General features: G+C 46.5%; 1 protein-coding gene across 5 annotated transcripts in view; it reads right to left on the reverse strand.

Annotated features, from left to right (window-relative positions):
* LOC111146955 (ATP binding cassette subfamily C member 4) overlaps positions 1-19860 on the reverse strand; it is a 245289-nt gene that overhangs the window by 207174 nt on the left and 18255 nt on the right. Inside the window, exon 1 of one of the 5 annotated variants that reach the window (XM_022502714.1) lies at positions 1399-1616. The exons of the other annotated variants lie outside the window; for them this stretch is intronic. The gene's annotated coding sequence lies outside the window, so the exon portion shown is untranslated. Of the gene's footprint in view, positions 1-1398; positions 1617-19860 lie in introns of those variants that run through there. 5 annotated transcript variants of the gene reach the window in all.

Here is a 19860-nt window from a genome sequence, read left to right on the forward strand (position 1 = left end):
GCCTGCGGCCATTGGGAAATGCAAAATGGTGCCACCGCCAAGGACAGACGTAAAGATTCCACTTACTCGAGGTACTTAGTCTAATACAGACAGCAAGCAGAACTGCGGTTGCCAGGGGCTGGGAGGCGAGGGGAAATGGGGATTCCATGCTTAATGAAACACTGATGCAAGATGAAAAGGGTCCCGGAGACGGGCTGCATAACAACGTGAGCGAGCTTACCACCCCAACCGTGCACTTATAAATGGTTAAGATGGTAAACTGTATGTTAACTGTATTTTACCACCATTTTTTAGAAGTTAATGAGAAATAAAATTCTGCCAGATGTGCCATAGGTGAACCTCAACTGTGCCAACCTTCTGGTTGTATGACCTTGAACTACCCATAGGACCCCTCAGTACTGACCTCCGGCAAACGGGGAGACCACCACGTGGGGCTGCTATGGTCCCTACAAAGACCCACCAAATACCAGCCTTGACGATGACAAAGCTCTTAGGAAATCACATCACATTAGAGCCCCTTAAAAAGGCTCTAATAACTTAGATGAAGTCACTCAATTAAGAAAAACTTCTTTTACCCCAGCTCTTGATTTAAAGACCCTCCCCACCCCCTTCAGTGCCCAAATCCCAAAAAGCCAGGCTGAGCGCCACAGACACCAACAAGAGGTTTTCTTTTTTTCTGACGGTTTTCTTTTCCATCCGATGGCAAGCCTACTTTGTGCTACCAGCTAGGTAAGGACCTGGACATGTAGACCTGAATCAAAGACCTCTGACTCCCAATGTACCCCCAGGGATACTCAGTCGACAATTCCAGACCACCGCCGAATGAGCCATCTTGCAACTCAGCTCTGCCCCAACACCCTTCCCTCCCAGCTTCCTCGCTCTCCTTCCTGCCTCCTGCAGAGCCCTGAACACAGCAGGGGGATTTCCTCCAGTCCCAGACTGCCGGACTGTCAGCCCCTTGGGGCACGATTCACATACCACTTGCCACCTGCATGACCAAACACAGAGCCTGGCTCGTCACAGAGCCTGGGCACAGGTGCACGGGAAGGCAGCCAGGGCAAGAATCTACCGGCTGCAAGGTCAGAACCCCCACCCTGCAGGTGAGCTGTCCTCAAAACGGGTCACTCCCCCAGCTCACTCTGCGCCCTCCATCCCCCCTCCAAGCTATGGACTCTGCAGAGGCTTCTGACGTCGACTTTGGAGCTTCCAGGGCTCACTGGCTGGCCTTCCTGTCTTCCTCCTCTCCTACCAGCTGACCCAACACCTCTTCATCCTCGTGCTCCTCGTCTCCACACATCTCCCGGCACCACCACCAACCCCAAGACCATACAACCATCACGCATGGATTACCATCCTAATTCCCTTCTATTAAAAAAAATCTTACACACAATTCAGTACCAGTAAGAAGAACCACGAGTAAGCCACTGCTCCTGTAGGCCAGCTCCCAAGACTGGGAAGGGATTAAAGCACCACTGGCTGGAACTAGCAAGGACGAGACAAGCAGTGGGTGATGTCCTACGAAGTCACTAGAGTGAGCCCGGCCAGCGCTAGCCACACGATCCAACCATCCCCAAGATCCCCTTCTGAGCCCGAGAGTGCCTGGTGCTGTCTCTTCCCTGATCATCTGGCCAACGGGCTGGTTCAGTGAAACAGGCACTTCTGTTTCCAAACTGCTGAACCACATCCCCCATAAAGGAGGACACTTTGTCCCCATAAAGGAAGCTCTTCCTTCCAAGCCACCACCTACAGTCTGGCCTCTGGCCCCAGCCCTCCCTCCCAGCCCTCCCCAAAGCTCTCTGTAACTCCCGCCTTTGACTGGCAAACTGCCCTGTGCCCTCAGCTCTGCCCTCTTAGCAGAGCCCTGGCAGGCCCCTGGGGAAACAGCTTCCTCGAAGCTTCGAGATGGCCCTGCAGTTTCCCAACTCCATTTTCTAGCCCCATGCCCTGCCTGTGCCCCCTAGCTGTCTATACCCCCCACACCTGCTATTACTGCTACATCTGACACATTCTGTCACTCTGTCATTCCTTGGGACTTCAGCAGACCAGGTCCCCCCCACCAACTCCTTGCATCATTCTAAGTGATGTTCACACTGAATACAAAGAGCACCCCAAACCCCAGCCGCTCACATTCTTGATCCTTCTGGAACCTTCCTGCCTCTCAATCTTTTTTTTTTTAAGATTTTATTTATTTATTTGACAGAGAGAGACACAGCAAGAGGGAACACAAGCAGGGGGAGTGGGAGAGGGAGAAGCAGGTTTCCCAATGAGCAGGGAGCCCAAGTGGGGCTCAATCCCAGGACCCTGGAATCATGAACTGAGCCGAAGGCAGATGCTCAATGACTGAGCCACCCAGGTGCCCCTGCCTCTCACTTTTCTGATGAACACATCAAGGATGGCCTTTCGGACCTCTGTAGCACTCACCGATGGCTGTGATCGCTCACCTGCCATCCCTGTACTCACTCAGCAAGCCAATGACTGGAGGGCAATCTCGTGCTTTCCCTAGGGGACAGCTGTCCATCCCCGGCCTTCCAATACCACCCAACTGCCGACAGCCAGGCCCCTCCCGCCACACCCCAGACTCCTACAGCAAAGCACTTACTTGTCACCTCCTGTCAGATGCCAAGAGGCAGCCCCTTCTAACTTCCACAACGGAACTCGCGATTTCCCTGCCAAACCTGTCTTCCCCCGATCTATAAGTGTCAACCTCAAAGAGCTCACCGCTTAAACTGGAAACCCAGTCATCCCCAGACGCCTCCCTTCCCCTTGGCCAACGCATCAACTCAACCCATCAGCTCGTCCCCGGCTGACCTGCTGACCCCACCCACCTGTCTCAGTGAACCACAGCGGCTCACTGGCCCGCCTGCTCGCACTCTCAGTTTCCGGGTCCTTCGACAGAAAAGCCAGAATGACTTCTTCAAAACACAAGGCCATGTGATTCCCGTGCAGCAGAATGATGCCCAATCTCCTCACGGGGTCACGTGTGCCCGGGGCCCTCCCGGCTCACCAGCTGCATCTCCCGCCCAGGCCCCCCCCAGCTCAGTGTTCCGCCTGCGGTGGTCCCAAGTCCCCGCTTGCCGCTCCCTTTCCTGAGAACAAACACTCTTCCCCATTTGCTCCCACGATGGCACCTTCTCTTCTCCTCCGGGTCCCAAACTCATGGTCACCCCCACAGCAAGGCCCAGGCTACCTGCTCTTAAAAAACCAAACACACCCTGATTCCCCACTTTATTTCCCTCTTCTTTCTTTACCCCTTTACTACAATTTATATGTTCAGAGAAAAAAAATCCACTTTTTCTGTCTCTCTCCCTTCTAGAACAAGAGCTCCATGACAGCAAGACACAGTTTTTCTACGGTGTTCCCCATGCCTGGCCCAGAGTGGGTCATTCTGAGTAAGTGAATGCACGGCTCTCCCCTGGATGAGAAGTGGGGACAGAGGACACTCAGACAACCCTCTGTGAGCTCTTATATGCAAGGGGAATGTGCAGGTCAGCCGAGGTCAGTAAATCATTCAACAAGTGCCCGAGCCCCAATTAAATAAGTCATTTATTGCTCAAAGGATACATTTTAACGCACTCTTAGCTGTGGCTAATTATTAGTCATTGGGTTAATTTTCCCTGGAGATTCTGCCCGCCTGTCACTGGGGGCTCCATCAGGGCAGAGCTGGGGGGACAAGGGGTGGAGGGAAGTGGGGTTCTCAGGGTCAAGGAGACCAAGAGCAGGGCCTGGGGTGAGGGACAAAAGAGAGGCCCATGGATCTCATGGTCAGACCCACACTAGCTCATTGGAACCCCCTTCCCCTAAAAGCAGGAGTTCTTAAGCTTGGCACTGCCGACCTCGGGACTGGACACATCTTAGGTACAGGGGCTGTCCTGTGTACTCCAGAACGGCCAGCAGCACCCCCAGACTCTATCGTCATGATGCCAGTAGCATCTCCCCTTCCCAGGTTGTGACAACCAAAAATGTCTCCAGACGTGGCCGGGGTGGCAAAATCCCTTGGGTCAGAACCATTGTCCTGAGCCTTTTCTCTTTCTAGAAAAGCCACTTCCCTTCAAATGTTGGCCCCAGACAGTCACCACAGGGCACTGATAACAGTCCCCTAGCCACCAAAACAAGGATAATGGTACAAACCCATTTCTCTGTTTGTTAGTCCAATTCCTCTCCAGGAGCTCACAGCCCAGGTCCGGCAAGCAGGGGATTTATGTTTAAGAATGACAGTAGGACATGACAAGGGTGATCGTGAGCTCTGCAGAAGATCAACTTCTTGTCTTTTTTCTGGTCACTTACCAGTGACTGATCCCCTATCCAGCACAGATTCTCAAAGTGGGCTCCCCAGACCAGCAGCATTAGCATCTCTGCTGGAAATGCAGACCTTTGGGCCCCATCGCAGACCCCTGAGTCAGAAGCTCTGGAGTGGGGCCAGCCCTCTGTACCCTACCAACTCCCCCAGGTGATGCAGACACAGGCTCAAGTTGGAGACTGTGCCATACAGTGTGCCTGGCAAGACCATCAGGAGACTCTCATCTGGGACTTACACCAAAAGTCCCAACCCTGACCAAATATCAAAATCCCAATCTCAACCTGGAGAGTTTTAAAACCAAGACCAACAGATGGCAAAGCCCCATTCAATGGCTGAATCAGAGGAAGCCAAGATAGAATGCAACTGGTTGGCCTTTTCCAAAGGTCCCCCAAGCCCAGCCAGTTCTAGTCATTGGCCAGATGCAGGAACCATTTGCACCATGACGAGTGGAAAGCATGGACAGCTGGAGGCCCTCAAAGGAGGTTTGGGAGGGTTACCAGGAAGAGACAAAGCTTTTGAGTAAAATTCAGGAGAATCATTTGGAGGAGACAAGGTGAGAAAGAGGAAATTTTCAGAAAAACAAAACCAGATATGCAAAGACATACTGCCTAGGAACAGCAGGTTCAAAATTGCATGGGGTCTGGTGTGGTAATGGGGTAACCAAAGGTCTTATATTCCAAATGAACTTTATACTTTATCCTAAAAAAGGGAAATAGTACAAGTTTTCAAGCCACTTTGTTGATGATGGACTTTGGAAGATAAGGAAACCAGTCAGGAATGTGACTTGAAAAAACAATAAGAAAGGACAATAAAGGATGCCTGGGTGGCTCAGCGGGTTAAGCATTCGCCTTTGGCTCAGGTCATGATCCCAGGGTCATGGGATCGAGTCCCGCGTCAGGCTCTCTGCTCAGCGGGGAGCCTGCTTCCTCCTCTCTCTCTGCCTGCCTCTCTGCCTACTTGTGATCTCTGTCTGTCAAATAAATAAATAAAATATTTAAAAAAAAAAAAAAAAAACAGAAAAAGAAAGAGACAATAAGCCACATTCCTTCGTGGAAGGAAACTAGACCCAATTTGCCCTCCCAGCCTTATTTCCCTCTAGTTAAAACAAATCTCACATCCCTTTGCTTGGTCCTAACTCTGGAACTGCCACTCCACCAAAAGGATAAATCACATAATCAATAATCGGAGTTTAAAATTCAACATCCTATCTCTAATTTACTGTATCAAAACAAGAAACATTGCAATTCAAACCATCCTTTTAAAAAACTTTAATATCCTTATTTAATATAAACTGAAGCATCTATCAACTTTATTCTTAATTAAATTCCTTAAAATTGGGATAGCAGTAATACGTATTTTAAGATTCAGGGGTGCCTGGGTGGCTTAGTTTGTTAAGCATCTGACTTCGGCTCAGATCATGGTCTCTGCATCCTGGGATCACACCTGGCATTGGGCTCCTTGCTCAGCAGGGAGCCTACTCCTCCCTCTCCCTCTGCCTCTCCCTCCTGCTTGTGTGCATGCTCTCTCTCTCTCTCTCTCTCTCTCTCTCTCAAATACATAAATAATCTTTTAAAAACTAAAATAAAAATAAAATAAAATTCTGTATTTTATTTACTAAACTTCTAAAAAACTACATCCACAAGCAACTCTGCTTACCATCAAAGCCCAGTAAATTCATTCCTGTTAAAATAAGACACTAAAAAGAGATGGCTCATCACATACTAATAACAGCTATCAAAGGTGTGGGAGGGGAGCACAGATAAAGAAAAGTAATAAAATGTATATACAGATAGTTTTACAAAAGTAGAAAGTCCAACTCAAAGGTACTAAGGGCAAGTTGTAAGATGCATAATAAAGAGATCAAAATCAACTGCATTACCGTTGCCTAATGAGACTGTGAAGGCGGGTGGCTTCTAATGATAAGATAAACTTATATTAAGATAAACAAGATATTGGGGCACTTGGGTGGCTCAGTGGTTAAAGCCTCTGCCTTCAGCTCAGGTCATGATCTCAGGGTCCTGGGATCGAGTCCCGCATTGGGCTCTCTCCTCAGCAGGGAGCCTGCCTCCTCCTCCTCTCTCTCTCTGCCTGCCTCTCTCCCTACTCGTGATCTGTCAAATAAATTTTTTAAAAAAATCTTTAAAAAAAAGAAAAAAAGATAAACAAGATATTAACTTAAAAGAATAAGTGGCGGGGCGCCTGGGTGTCTCAGTGGGTTAAAGCCTCTGCCTTCAGCTCAGGTCATGATTCCAGGGTCCTGGGATCGAGCCCCGCATCGGGCTCTCTGCTTAGCGGGGAGCCTGCTTCCCTCTCTCTCTCTGCCTCCCTCTCTGCCTGCTTGTGATCTCTCTCTGTCAAATAAATAAATAAAATCTTTAAAAAAAAAAAAAGAATAAGTGGCAAAAACTTTTTAGAAATTAATAATTAAGTCTAAAATGGAGAAACCCGGTAGACACCATCTTAACCAAGTGATAGAAGTCACCACCACCAGTAATGAGACAAGTGGGCATCACGTGCATAGGACTACACTGACCATTTACTTCTTGGTGTTCCTGCCATGAAGAAGCATCAGACAAGCCCAAATTGAAGAACATTCTACAGAGCAATAATCCACAATATTCTTTAAAAATATCAACAACGTGAGAGATTGCATAAGCTGTTCCACATTGAAAGATGCTGAAGACACAGGAAAACGAAATACAACACATTATCCTAGGCCTAAAATGGGTAATGTAAGCAAATTGCCTATGCAGCCTGAGAATTAGATGGTAGTAATGTATGAACACTAATTTCTGAATTTTGATTGGAATACCCTGGTAATGCAAGAAAGTGTCCTTATTTTTAGGAAATCTGTGCTAAAATTGTCAGAGGGTAATGGCGCATCAGGCCCACAATCTACTTTCAAAAAGGTCAGATAAAAAGGAATAAAACAATAGAATGGCCAACACAGCAGAATCTAACATTAAGGAATATGGATGAAGATTATATGAGTGCTATGTACCACTCTTGCAACTTCTCTGTCAAGTTGAAATTATTTCAAAGTAAAAAGCCAAAAAAAAAGGGCACCTGGGTGGCTCAGTAAGTTAAAGCCTCTGCCTTCAGCTCAGGTCATGATCTCAGGGCCCTGCGATCGAGCCCCACATTGGGCTCTCTGCTCAACTGGGGGCCTGTTTCCCCCTCTCTCTCTGCCTGCCTCTCTGCCTACTTGTGATCTTTGTCAAATAAATAAATAAAATCTTAAAAAAAAAAAAAAAAAAAAAGAAGTAGCAGAGGTGCCTAGTTGATTCAGTCAGCTAAGCATCAGACTCTTGATCTCAGCTCAGGTAGTGATCTCAAGGTCCTGAGATCCAGCTCCGCATCAGCCTCCTGGGATCAAGCCCGTGTCGGCTCTGAGCTCAGTGAGAGTCTGTCCTTCTCCCTCTGCTCCTACACACACACACACACACACACACACACACTCTGTCTCTCTTTCTCTAATAAATAAATAAAATGTAAAAAAAACAACAGATTTTAACATATTTCAAAGGCAATTATCAAAACTCTATGGCCCACAGCAGCACCTGCCTGGTTGGAGTAGGTGGCTAATCATCTTGGTTTCAGGTCAGGCTCAGGTCATGATCTCAGGGTCATGGGATCGAGCCCCGCATCAGGCTCTGCGCTCAGCTCAGTGTGGGGTCTACTTGGGATTCTCTCTCGCTCTCCCACTCATGCTCTTGCTCTTTCTCTAAAATAAATGAGTCTTTAAAAAATTAAAAAAAAAAAAAAAAAACCTCTATGGCCCACAGCAAACTTTATACTCATCAGTAAAAAGCTGAAAACTTAACCTCTAAGATATTTGAACAAGACAAGGATGCCCACTCTCATGACTCATATTCGACATAGTAGTATCGGAAATCCTAGCCAGAGCAATTAGGCAAGAAAAAGAAGTAAAAGGCATCGAAACTGGAAAGGAAGAAGTAAAAGTTTCACTATTTGCAGATGACATGACACTATATACAGAAAACCTTGAAGACTCCACCAAAACCCTGTTCGAATAAATGAATTCAGTAAAGTTTCAGGATACAAAATCAATATACACAAATCTGCCATTTCTGTCCATTAACAACAAAGAGAAAGAAATTAAGAAAACGATCCCATTTACAACTGCATCAAAAAGAATAATATATCTAGGAAAAATATTCAACCAAGGAGGTGAAAAACCTGCATTCTGAAAACTGTACGACACTGATGCGTGATGACATGAATAAACGGAAGGATACTTTGTGTTCATGAATTAAAAGAATCTTGTTAAAACATCCATACTACATAAAAAAAAAAAAAGAAAAAACCATACTAAAGAAGTAATCTACAAATTTAATGCAATCCCTATCAAAATTCTAATGCTGTTTTTCACAGAAATAGAATAAATAATTATAAAATCTGTATGGAAACACAAAGACCCCAAATAGGGGCATCTGGATGGCTCAATCGGTTAAGCATGTTAAGCATCAGTTAAGCTCAGGTCACGACCCAGGCCGGGGTCAGCCTGGGATCAAGTCCCACATCAGTAGGGAACCTGCTTCTCCCTCTCCCCGTGCCTGCTGCCCCTGCTATGAACACACACACATGCTCTCTGTCAAATAAATAAATAAAATATTTTTAAAATAGAAAATTAGTGTTTTTTAAAAAGACCCCAAATAACCAAAGCAATCTCAAGAAAGAAGAACAAAGCTGGTGGCATCACTCTCCCGAATTTCAAAATGTATTACAAAGCTATAATAATCAAAACAACATGGTATTGGCATAAAAGCAGAGACACAGATCAATGGAACAGAATAGAGAGCCCAGAAATAAACCCACATATATAAGGTCAATTAATTTATGACAAAGGAGACAAGACTATACAATGGGGAGAGGATGGTTTCTTCAATAAATGGGCATCGGGAAACTGGATTGTCAAACGCAAAAGAATGAAACTGGACCACTATCTTACACCATAAATAAGAATTCACTCAAAATGGATCAAAGACTTGACCATCATTTGGTATTAACTTAGGTGAGGGCAGGGAGGGCATGAAACTATAAAAACCCTAGAAGAAAACCAAGGCAGGAAGATCCTTCATGTTGGTGTTGACAATATTTTGGATTTGACACCAAAAGCAGAGGCAACAAAAGCGAAAACAAACAAGTGGGACTCTATCCAACTCCCCTTTGCTCCCTCCTTGTGCAACAATATGGATGGACGGACCTAGAAGGTACGATGCTAAATGAAGTAAGTCGGACAGAGAAAGATAAATACTGCATGACTTCACTTATATGTGGAATCTAAAACACAGACAGAACAAAACAGACTCGGCTATAGAAAACAAGCCGGTTGTCGCCCAAGTGGAGGGAGGGAGGAGATGGGCAAAACAGGGGAAGGAGATAAAAAGAGAAACTTCCATCCAAGGACTAACCAGGCTCGGCTCTGCTTAGCTTCCGAGATCCGACGAGATCGGGCGTGTTCAGGGTGATGGGATGGATCGGGAGGGAGACAAACCATAAGACACTCTTAATCTCACAAAACAAACTGAGGGTTGCTGGGGGACAGGAGGTAGGGAGAGGGTGGTTGGGTTATGGACATTGGGGAGGGTATGTGCTATGGTGAGTGCTGTGAAGTGTGTAAACCTGGCAATTCACAGACCTGTACCCTGGGGGCTAATAATACATTATATGTTAATAAAAAGATAATTTAAAAAAAAAAGAAAAAAAAAAGAGAGAAAATTCCAGCTATAAAATAAGACACAGGGATGCAAGGCATACCTAGGAGATAGAGTAAATAACACATAACGACTGTGACAAATGGTAGCTAGACTTATCTTGGTGACTTGGATAAATAAGCCTTAGTCACCTGGATCACTTCCTAATTCAATATATCAATATTGAATCCTGTGTTGTATATCTGAAATTAATAATATATCTCAACTACACTTCAATAAAGAGAAAACTAAAAAGCTCCTGCACAGCAAAGGAAATCACCAAAGAAACAAAAAGGCAGCTTGCTGAATGAGAGAAAGCACTTGCAAATCTGTATCTGATGTGGGGTTAACATCCACATACGTAAAGAACTCACACCACTCAACAGGAAAAAAACAACATGATCAAAAAATGAGCAGAGGATCTGAATAGACATTTTTCTATCAAAGACATACAGATGGCCAGTCAGTACACAGAAAGATGCTCGACATCATTACTCCTCAGGGAAATGCAAATCAGAGCCACGGTGAGGGACGTGGCCTCACACCTGTTAAAACAAGGCTGTTATTAACAAGACAAGAAGTTACAAGGGCTGGAGAGACTGGAGAAAACGGAACCCTTGTCCACGGCTGGCAGGGAGGTAGACAGGCAGAGCGACTACAGAAAAACAAGATCCTCAAGCAATTAAAAACAGAATCACCACACGGTCCAGCAGTCCCAGTTCAGGTAATGTACCCAAAGGAAACGAAATCATTATCTCAAAGAGATACCCATACTCCCGTGTTCACCCCAGGATTCACAACAGGTGTGTGTGTGTGTGTGTGTGTGTCCGCATATAGGCACACACAGTGAAATACTATCTGACCTTTAAATAAAGGAAATCCTGTTATTTGTGACAACACGGATGAGCGTGGAGGGCATTATGCTACAAGACGTAAGTCAGAGAGAGACGGACGGACAAACACCACATGGTCTCACCAGTATGTGGAATCTTAAACAAGAAGTCTTCGTCATCTAAACCTAAGAGAAGAGTGGTTGCCAGGGGCAGGAGGGTGGGGTGGAGGGGGAGTAGGGAGAGACGGGTAAAAGGATCCAGATGTCCAGCTATGGAACGACTAAAGTCTGGGGCTCTGACGTGTAATGTGGTGACTGCAGTTGATAACACTCTACCTTATCATTGACATCGGCTGGGAGAGAACTTGAATGTTCTCAACAAAAAAAAGGGAGGGGGCAGATTTGAGATGATGATGGAGGTGTGTTCATTAAACAAATGGTGGGGGAATCCTCTCACAACGTGTACATATATCAAAGCGTCACACTGTTCTCTTGAAATACCTTACCATTTTGTCAATTATGCCTCAAACCTGGGCCAAAAGAAAAAAAAAAAAAGATGACGACTTTGGCTGGTATGTACCCTCTTCCTGGACTTCATCCTGGTTGCTCTAAATCTCTGGAATTTTATAAGTAACTAGAGATGGGGCCCTGATGGTTTATGGTAACCAAGGTGACTCACGGCAGTCCCAAGTTGAGTTTATGCTAACAAATGACTCATTTGTTGGACGGGGGTTCCAGAGACAAGCCGTATGACTAATCAGAGCGTTGGGCCAGTGAGTGATAGGGCACCGGCCCAGCCTCTGGGGGAGGCTGGGGATTGATTCCACTGGTGATGCCTACGTGAGAAAACCCCAACAGAAACTCTGGACACCAGAGCCTCGGGGAACGTTCCTGGTTGGCAATACTCTGACTATTGTCACACAATGAAGTACCAGGAAGGTGAAACCCTGTGTCGCCACAGGGATAAGACACGGAAGCTTCAAATCTGGGACCCTCCCAGACCCCGCCACCTTCCCTTTGGTTCCAATCTGTCTCTGTTGGAATAAATCTGTAATTGTCAAGACCGCACTTTCCCGAGTTGTAGGGGTTCAGGCGCATTACTGAACCTAAGTGGGCTGTGGGAACCCCTGACTTTGCAGCCAGCTGGGTCAGTAAAGAGGGTGGCCTGGGGACCCCCAAACTTGAAACTGCCGTCTGAAGAGAGGCCAGTCTTACAGAGGGCTGTACCCTTCACCTGTGCAGTTTGGACAAACTCCAGGTAGTTGGGGCCAGAACTTTCTAGCTCTTGCTAGAGCTCCAGACCAATGTTCACATCTCAAGACACCACCTCCTTAGCTTGGCCTTGAGGTCAGCTCGCCACTGGCTGTCCTGCTCTGACCACCCCCTTTCCCCCATGGTCTCCCTGTCCTCACCTAAGTTAATACCAAACGATAGTCCCAGACCAGGCACCCCCCCAGCCTGTCACCGTCACTATGAACACTCCCATCAGCACTGACTCAAAAGACCAGAAAGGTCTTAAAAGCCCTCTCCCCTTGCTTTGTGACCACATGCTCTAAGTCTAGGACAAAGTTCTCATGTAAGTGGCCATGAAAGTACCTGACACACTCATGAACGATAAACCCAGACCACCCCCCTCACCGGGGTTCTGTGTCCGAGGACCTGGGGCAGAGACTGAGAATCTGCATTGCGAGAACTTCCTCATGGGTTTTGTTTGGAGTTGCATGGGGAATTAATTATGTTTCCATGCAAGACGGACACACGAAGGAGGACGGTCAATGATCCTTTGATCACAGGGGGTTAGAGAACATACACTGCAAATCTGGTATAGCCTGTAAACCTCAGAGGGAAACCCTGGCCCGAAGATGTCAAGGTCAGTTACATAATTGAACTAGGACCAAAATCCCAGGCTTCAGGGTACCTGGACTGAGGAAACCCAGAAAGGGTAGATCCAAGAGCCCTTCCTCCCCAGAGAACAAGCTGTGCCTGGGGAAGGGGCAGGGAAGCAGGGATTCCCCACATGGCCCAACAGACCAGCTACTGAACGAGGACACACTAGTCCTAGCCCCCGGTGTCCCCGCACGACCTCCCACCATGTCACCACCGATCACTGGCTCAGAAGTGGAACGGGGATAAGGCTCCAAACAGCTGTGGGACGGGACAGCAGCAAAACACATGAGGAACAAGGCCTCTCAGTAGAGGGAAGGGGAGCCCCTGGGCTTTACCACGCCACCAGGAAGAAAGTAGGATTCAAGTCAGGGGCACCTGTGAGGAGAAAACTTGGTCCTCCCTCACTGGTTAAGGGGTCGCTCAAAAAACAGCCAACACGCTCAGGAAACCCAACAGTAAATCATGCTGGGAGGCCATCAGCCTCGCTGGGAATCACAATTACAAGAAATTAAAGGTATTATGCCAGACACAATTTATATACATACGTTATGTGTTATGTATACATATGTATATACATGCTATGTATATATGTACATAAATTGTGTGTGTATGGGGTTTTTCATTCCAATATTAGCTGACCTATGAGCTAACAGACACATTTACAAGATTTTAAGATCTCAAACTGATCCAATTTTTCTCTAAAACAGCTCAGGAAGGGCCACCTGTTGGCTAAGCGTCCAATTCTTGGTTTCAGCTCAGGTCATGATCTCAGGGTCGCGGGGTCAGGGTCGGGCTCCACGCTCAGTGGGGAGTCGGCCTGAGATCCCCTCTCTCCCTTGGCCCCTTCACTGAGCGTAAGTGTGCTCTCTCAAATAAATAAAATCTACACAACAACAACAACAACAAAAGGGACGCCTGGGTGGCTCAGTTGGTTAAGTGTCTGCCTTCGGCTCAGGCCATGATCCCAGGGTCCTGGGATCGAGTCCCGCATGGGGCTCTTTGTTCAGCAGAGAGCCTGCTTCTCCCTCTCCCTCTGCCTGCAGCTCCCCCTGCTTATGCGCACGCACACACACTCTATGTCAAATAAATAAAATCTTTTAAAAAATTAATAAATAAACACTGCATTTTTAAAAACAGATTGTGAAACCATCAAAGTAGGCACACTCATTAAAAATACGACAAAGCAGGGGTGCCTGGCTGACTCAGCCAGTAGAGCATACAACTCTGATCCTGGGGTTGTGAGTTCGAGCCCCACATTGGTTTAGAGATTACTTAAAACCTTTTAAAAAGTACAACAAAAGAACTATATACCTACTGAGGGGTGCCTGGGTGGCTCAGTGGGTTAAGGCATCTGCCTTCGGCTCAGGTCATGATCTCAAGGTCCTGGGATCCAGCCTGGCATTGGGCTCTCTACTCAGCAGAGAGCCTGCTTCCCCTCCCGCTCTGCCTGCCTCTCTGCCTACTTGTGATCTCTCTCTCTGTGTCAAATAAATAAATAAAATTTTTATTAAAAGAAAAACTATATACCTATTGAGATTTAAAAGAAATATGAGTTTGAAGGCAACTTTTAGTTCTTTTTGAGGGAAGGGAAGGGTTTGTGATTAGGACAGGATATGGGGAAGCTGGCAAAATCTTTTTTTTTTTTTTTAAGACTTTATTTCTCTGACAGAGAGAGAGAGAGCACAAGCAGGGGGAACAGCAGTGAGAGAGGGAGAAGCAGGCTCCCCGCTGAGCAGAGAGCCCGATGCGGGGCTCAATCCCAGGACCCTGAGATCATGACCTGTGCTGAAGGCAGACACTTCACCCACGGAGCCACCCACACACCCCAGAAGCTGGAAAAATCTTTTTCTAGAACTTGAGTGGTAGTTACAAGGGGGTTAACCCCATAACAATTCTCTAAACTAGGTCTTTATTTTGTAGAATATTCTGTGCCTGTTTTATAAAATAAAGGTTAAAAACCGTGGCTGGGGCGACTGGGTGGCTCAGTGGCTTAAAGCCTCTGCCTTTGGCTCAGGTCATGGTCCCAGGGTCCTGGGATCAAGCCCCGCATCAGGCTCTCTGCTCAGCGGGAAGCCTGCTTCCCTTCCTCTTTCTGCCTGCCTCTCTGCCTACTTGTGATCTCTGTCAAGTAAATAAAATCTTTAAAAAAAAAAAAAAAAAAGTGGCATTAAGTGAGAAGTACAATGGACAAGGGTAAATTATATATAATCACATATTGACCATTTCCTAGAAATACTTGTGAAAATCACCTAACAAATGTATACAGTGACCTAATAACAAAAGTAGGGATTTTGCTACCCTCCGTCAAGAAAAAAAAAATTGCCTTAGGCTGCTAGGACTGCCATAACAAAATACCACAGACAAGATGATTTAAACAGCAAAAATTTACTTTCTCACAGTTCTGGAGGCTAGAAGTCCAAGACCAAGGTGTTGGCAGGGTTAGTTTCCTCTGAGGCCTCTCTCCTCGGCTTGCCAATGGTCACCTCCTGTGTCCTTAAGTAGCCTTTCCTCTGTACACGTGCCCCCCCCGCCCCAGTCTATCTGTGTGCACACAAACTTTCTCTTCTTTTTTTTTTTTTTTTAAAGATTTTATTTATTTATTTGACAGAGAGATCACAAGCAGGCAGAGAGGCAGGCAGAGAGAGAGGAGGAAGCAGGCTCCCCTAGAGAGCAGAGAGCCCGATGCGGGGCTCGATCCCAGGACTCCGAGATCATGACCCGAGCCGAAGGCAGCGGCCTAACCCACTGAGCCACCCAGGCGCCCCAACTTTCTCTTCTTCTAAGGACACCTATGAGACTGGGTTAGGGCCCATCCAGATGTCTTCATGTCAATCATCTCTTTAAAAGCCCTTACTCCAAATGGAGCAAGTACAAGGCATTGGGGTTCCAACATCAGTTTTGGGGACACACAATTCAGCCCATAACACCATCGTTCACCCATCAGAGTTAGCCAGGGGGAAGAAAAAAATGGACACAAACATCCAAGACAGGAAGAACAGAGTTGAAGCAAGACTGGTCATGAGCTAAAAAAACGCCAACACCCCTAGGTGCGTCCTCAGGGTTCGTTACAATATTCCCTCCACTGCTGTATATGCTGCTCATTATCCATCATAAAAGGGAAGGAAGGATGGAAGAGGGAGGAAGAGAAACGGAAGGAAAACCCACATTTGTGTAGGTCTTAGTGGCTGGGTACCTTCTCCATAAAAGTGAGTCACCCAACAATTAAATAGGAGTCATTTATGGTTAAGAACAACATATTTTTCCTCTTACCAGTAGTAAGTATACTTTGTAAATAATTTGATTAGGGGTGTCTGGGTCGGTTCAGCACTGGAGTCTTGACTTCGGCTCAGGTCATGATCTCAGGGTTGTGAGATGCAGCCCCGCATGGGGCTCCACACTCAGCAGGGAGTCTGCTTGAGATGCTCTCTCCCTCTGCCCCTCCCCACCCTCATGTGCCCATACGTGCTTTACAAGAAAGAGAGAAAGAAAGAAGATGCATTAATCAATTGATACAGTGATTTAAGGAAAAGCACTAGAAAAGGAGCAATGGGAGGAAAGATGGGCCTCTACTGACCACCTCTACTGACCACTGAACCATACCACAGCTTGGCTCACCTAATTCCATCCTTGGCCCATTTGTGAGTCTGACCCTCCCTCCTCTCCTTATCCCAGGTACAGGGTTTGACCCTATTTCCTAGCCTCACCCCCCCTTACAGTTAGGTGAGACCATGTGGCACTGGAGAGCCCACAGGTAGGGCTCAGGCCTTCAAACAACTCTCCACGCTCTCCCCCTTCCCATTCTCCCAAACTCCACGAGGCAGCAACCCAGCCTCAACCCACAGGAGCCGGGCCTAGGTCCATGCACACACATCACCTGGGGTCTGTTAAAATGCAAATTCAGATTCACCCAGTCTGGGGGCAGGGCCTGAGACTCTGCATTTCTCCCAGGCACCCCAGTGATGGCCAGGGGACTGGTGTGCAGACCACAGTTCCAGCAGCAAGGCTCTAGGGAGGGTCTCCCAGCAGGGAGGTTCTCCTTTCCACGGCCTCAGACAAGGTGATCAAATCATGAGCATCGGAAGACGCAGCAGAAAGACCCAACCAGAAATAGCCAGCTGGCCTGGCTCTTCACCCTTATCGCTCAGACCTATGATTAACCCCGGTCTTACAGCACAGCTCGCGATGTGTGCCGACAGCTGCAGACAGATGACACTAGCGTGTGCAATGTGATAGGAGCTGGCTGGCTTCTATCAACAACGGAATCTGCCACCCTGAGTCAGAGGACAGGGCTGTCAACAGTGCGATCTATGAAGGCAGCCCCTGCAACTGCATGGAAACCACAGCGACTGGCCTGGGGGCAGAGGACCAGAAGGTCACGCAGCCTCCAGCGGCCACACTGCTCTTGCTCAGACAGAAGCCCAGGCGGAGCCTGTTTACTCACAGACGGGTTGATCAACAGAGGGTTTGTCTATAAAGCCTCCACCAAAGTTTGTATCACCTGATCCCTCGGCATCCTAGCGGCCCAGTGTTTATAAACATGCAGGGATCGCCATGCTTGTCCAAAACCTACAGGAAGCAGATGAGAACTTGGCAGTAACCCCCAAGGACACTCTGAGTCCACTCTGGTTTGCCGGGGGACTTTCTCAGGTTTAATTTCAAGCTTAGTTAACTTGAGGTTCCTTCTCTATTTACATAACAGACCTCGAACCTGAGAGAGGCAGAGCATGGGGCTGGCTCTCCCGTGAACCTGTGGCCTTGATCGCAATCAGTCTAAAGCCTGGAAAACAGGCGGCAGAGCTAGGGAGCTCCCACCCACCCAAGAGGTTGAAGAAGCCATCTGAATCTGAATTCCCAAGGAATCTAGATTACAGACTGTACTTAGAGTGCAGGCTGGTTCACCTCCAGTGCATGCCAAGGTAACTTCCTTTGGGGAAATGCTCTTAGGGTTCAGCCGAGAATGATGTTGGGGGCACTTCAGGTATCTGTAGTGAAATGTACTTACCACATTTTCCAAGTTCATGTGCCCTAGATAGGCCTTTCACAGGCAGGGAAAACAGCACTTCCCAACCTAGCCTTTCTCGAAATGACCACAGATTTCATTAAGCAAACACGAGGTCTAGAGCAGTCCTTTCTACTCTGAGTGGTCAAGAAGCCCCACGGGGCTCTAGGTGGTTTTACCTTTTTCTGTTTCTTCCAAAGTGCCTAGAATAATGAAAAGTGTACGCTAAGCAAAGCTAAACACCTTCTAGGGGCGCCTGAGGGGCTCAGTCGGTTAAGGTTAATCTGCCTTCAGCTCAAGTCATGATCCCGGGGGTCCTGGGGTCAAGTCCTGAGTCCCATGTCCTTGTACAGCGGGGAACCTGCTTCTCCCTCTCTCTCTGCCCCTCCCCCTGCTTGTGTGCTCACTCACTCTCTCTCAAATAAAATCTTAAAAAAAAAAAAAAAAAAACACCTAAACACCTACTTAACACAAAAATAACACACATACACCAAACATGTCACCTCATTTTATGTCTTCAAGGCAGAGAAAGAAAACACATGTTTAACTGAAAAGTTTAGGAAGAAGTATCTACCACAATCCGCTTTCTCCCTTACTCAAAAGCAATTTATTCGAAAGAAGTTCCCTTATTTAAACTCCCCCAAAACTTCCAAACCTCTTTTTATTTTCCCCTAAGTCTCCAAATAGCACATGGTGTTATGGTTTTTAAACCTGTTCTTTTCCTGGTGACTCAGCTTTGATGATCTCTAAAACTTCAGTCGAGTACCATGGACCCTCTCGCTCTTCTCAATGCTCCTTCCAGAGGACTCCAGGGTTCTTTTGCATTTTTTTTTCTTTAAGATTTTTTATTTGAGAGAAGGAGAGTGAGTGCAGGGGGAGGGGCAGAAGAGGGAGGAAAGAGGAGAGAGAGTATCTCAAACAGACCCCACACTGAGTGCAAGTCTGTCCCAGGGCTCGATCTCACAACCCTGAGCCAAAACCACGAATCAGACACTTTACCGACTGAGCCATCAGGGAAACCCCGGATTTTCTTAACAAGCCTGCTTCAGCTATTATTTCTGCCCAAGCTCCCTTCTCTGACCTGACCATCAGACTTCTCTCTAGGTCATCATACAACGGAGCAATATAACATTTAAGGCTCACTGGAACGCTCTGATGGAGACTGTAGCCCCCCGCCTGGTTGCCATACAATCCAAAAAAAATTAAAATATATATTTTTAACATATATTTTGTAATATATATATTTAATAATATATTTTATATTTATATACTTATATAAATATATTTTATATAATATTTTATATATATTTATATACTTATATAAATATATTTTATATATTATATTTATATATTATATATTATATAATAAACATATAATATATATTATATAATTATATTTAAAATATATTTAATTATATATATTCATATATTTTATAAAATAATATATATTTTAAATATATATATTTGGGGGGGGCAAATGGTATGAGGGGCAGAGGGGGAAGGCAGGTGGTCGCACACCTATGATTTGTACTCCAAGAAAACACAATTAAAGTAGTTGCGCCTAGTTTTTCATTTCATTTTTATCATGTCACCACCCTAGATTCTTAGGGGAAAAGGCACAGGGTTAACAAGCACTGATCTGACTTCCTATTATCCACGACTTAGTAACAGAGGCTGCTTCAAGTCCACAAACAAAAGCTACGAGGCTCTCCCAGCCTCAAGGCAGAAGTGAAGGTGTGATCGAAAACTCCCCAGGGCTCCAGCAGCCTCTGAACTTGAAACCACTCCTCCACAGCAAACCGGTCCTTCTTCGGTCCTTCTTCGGGACCATCCCCCTCCCACCACCCTTCTGGGCAACTGTTCAGAGCGCTGAGCGGGGGACTCCAGACCTGGAACATGGGATTTGTCCGGCCACATTCTGACAAGCAAAACAATCGAACCAGAAAACAGAAGCCCGGCGTACCCTCCCTTACCCACAATACAGAGAACAGCTGTCCCAAACGAGAACACCAACTTAAAATGTGAGAACCTCTCTACTTGGTATTCAGCGTTAAGGGGGAGAAGCTAATTAGAAATCATACACTTTTCTCTTTGGGCAATACTGTGTCAATGGGACAGATTTTCGGAA

The sequence above is a fragment of the Enhydra lutris genome, unplaced genomic scaffold (genome assembly GCF_002288905.1).
Source record: "Enhydra lutris kenyoni isolate GAN:26980312 unplaced genomic scaffold, ASM228890v2 scaffoldscaffold15, whole genome shotgun sequence".
Classification (NCBI taxonomy): Eukaryota; Metazoa; Chordata; class Mammalia; order Carnivora; family Mustelidae; genus Enhydra; species Enhydra lutris.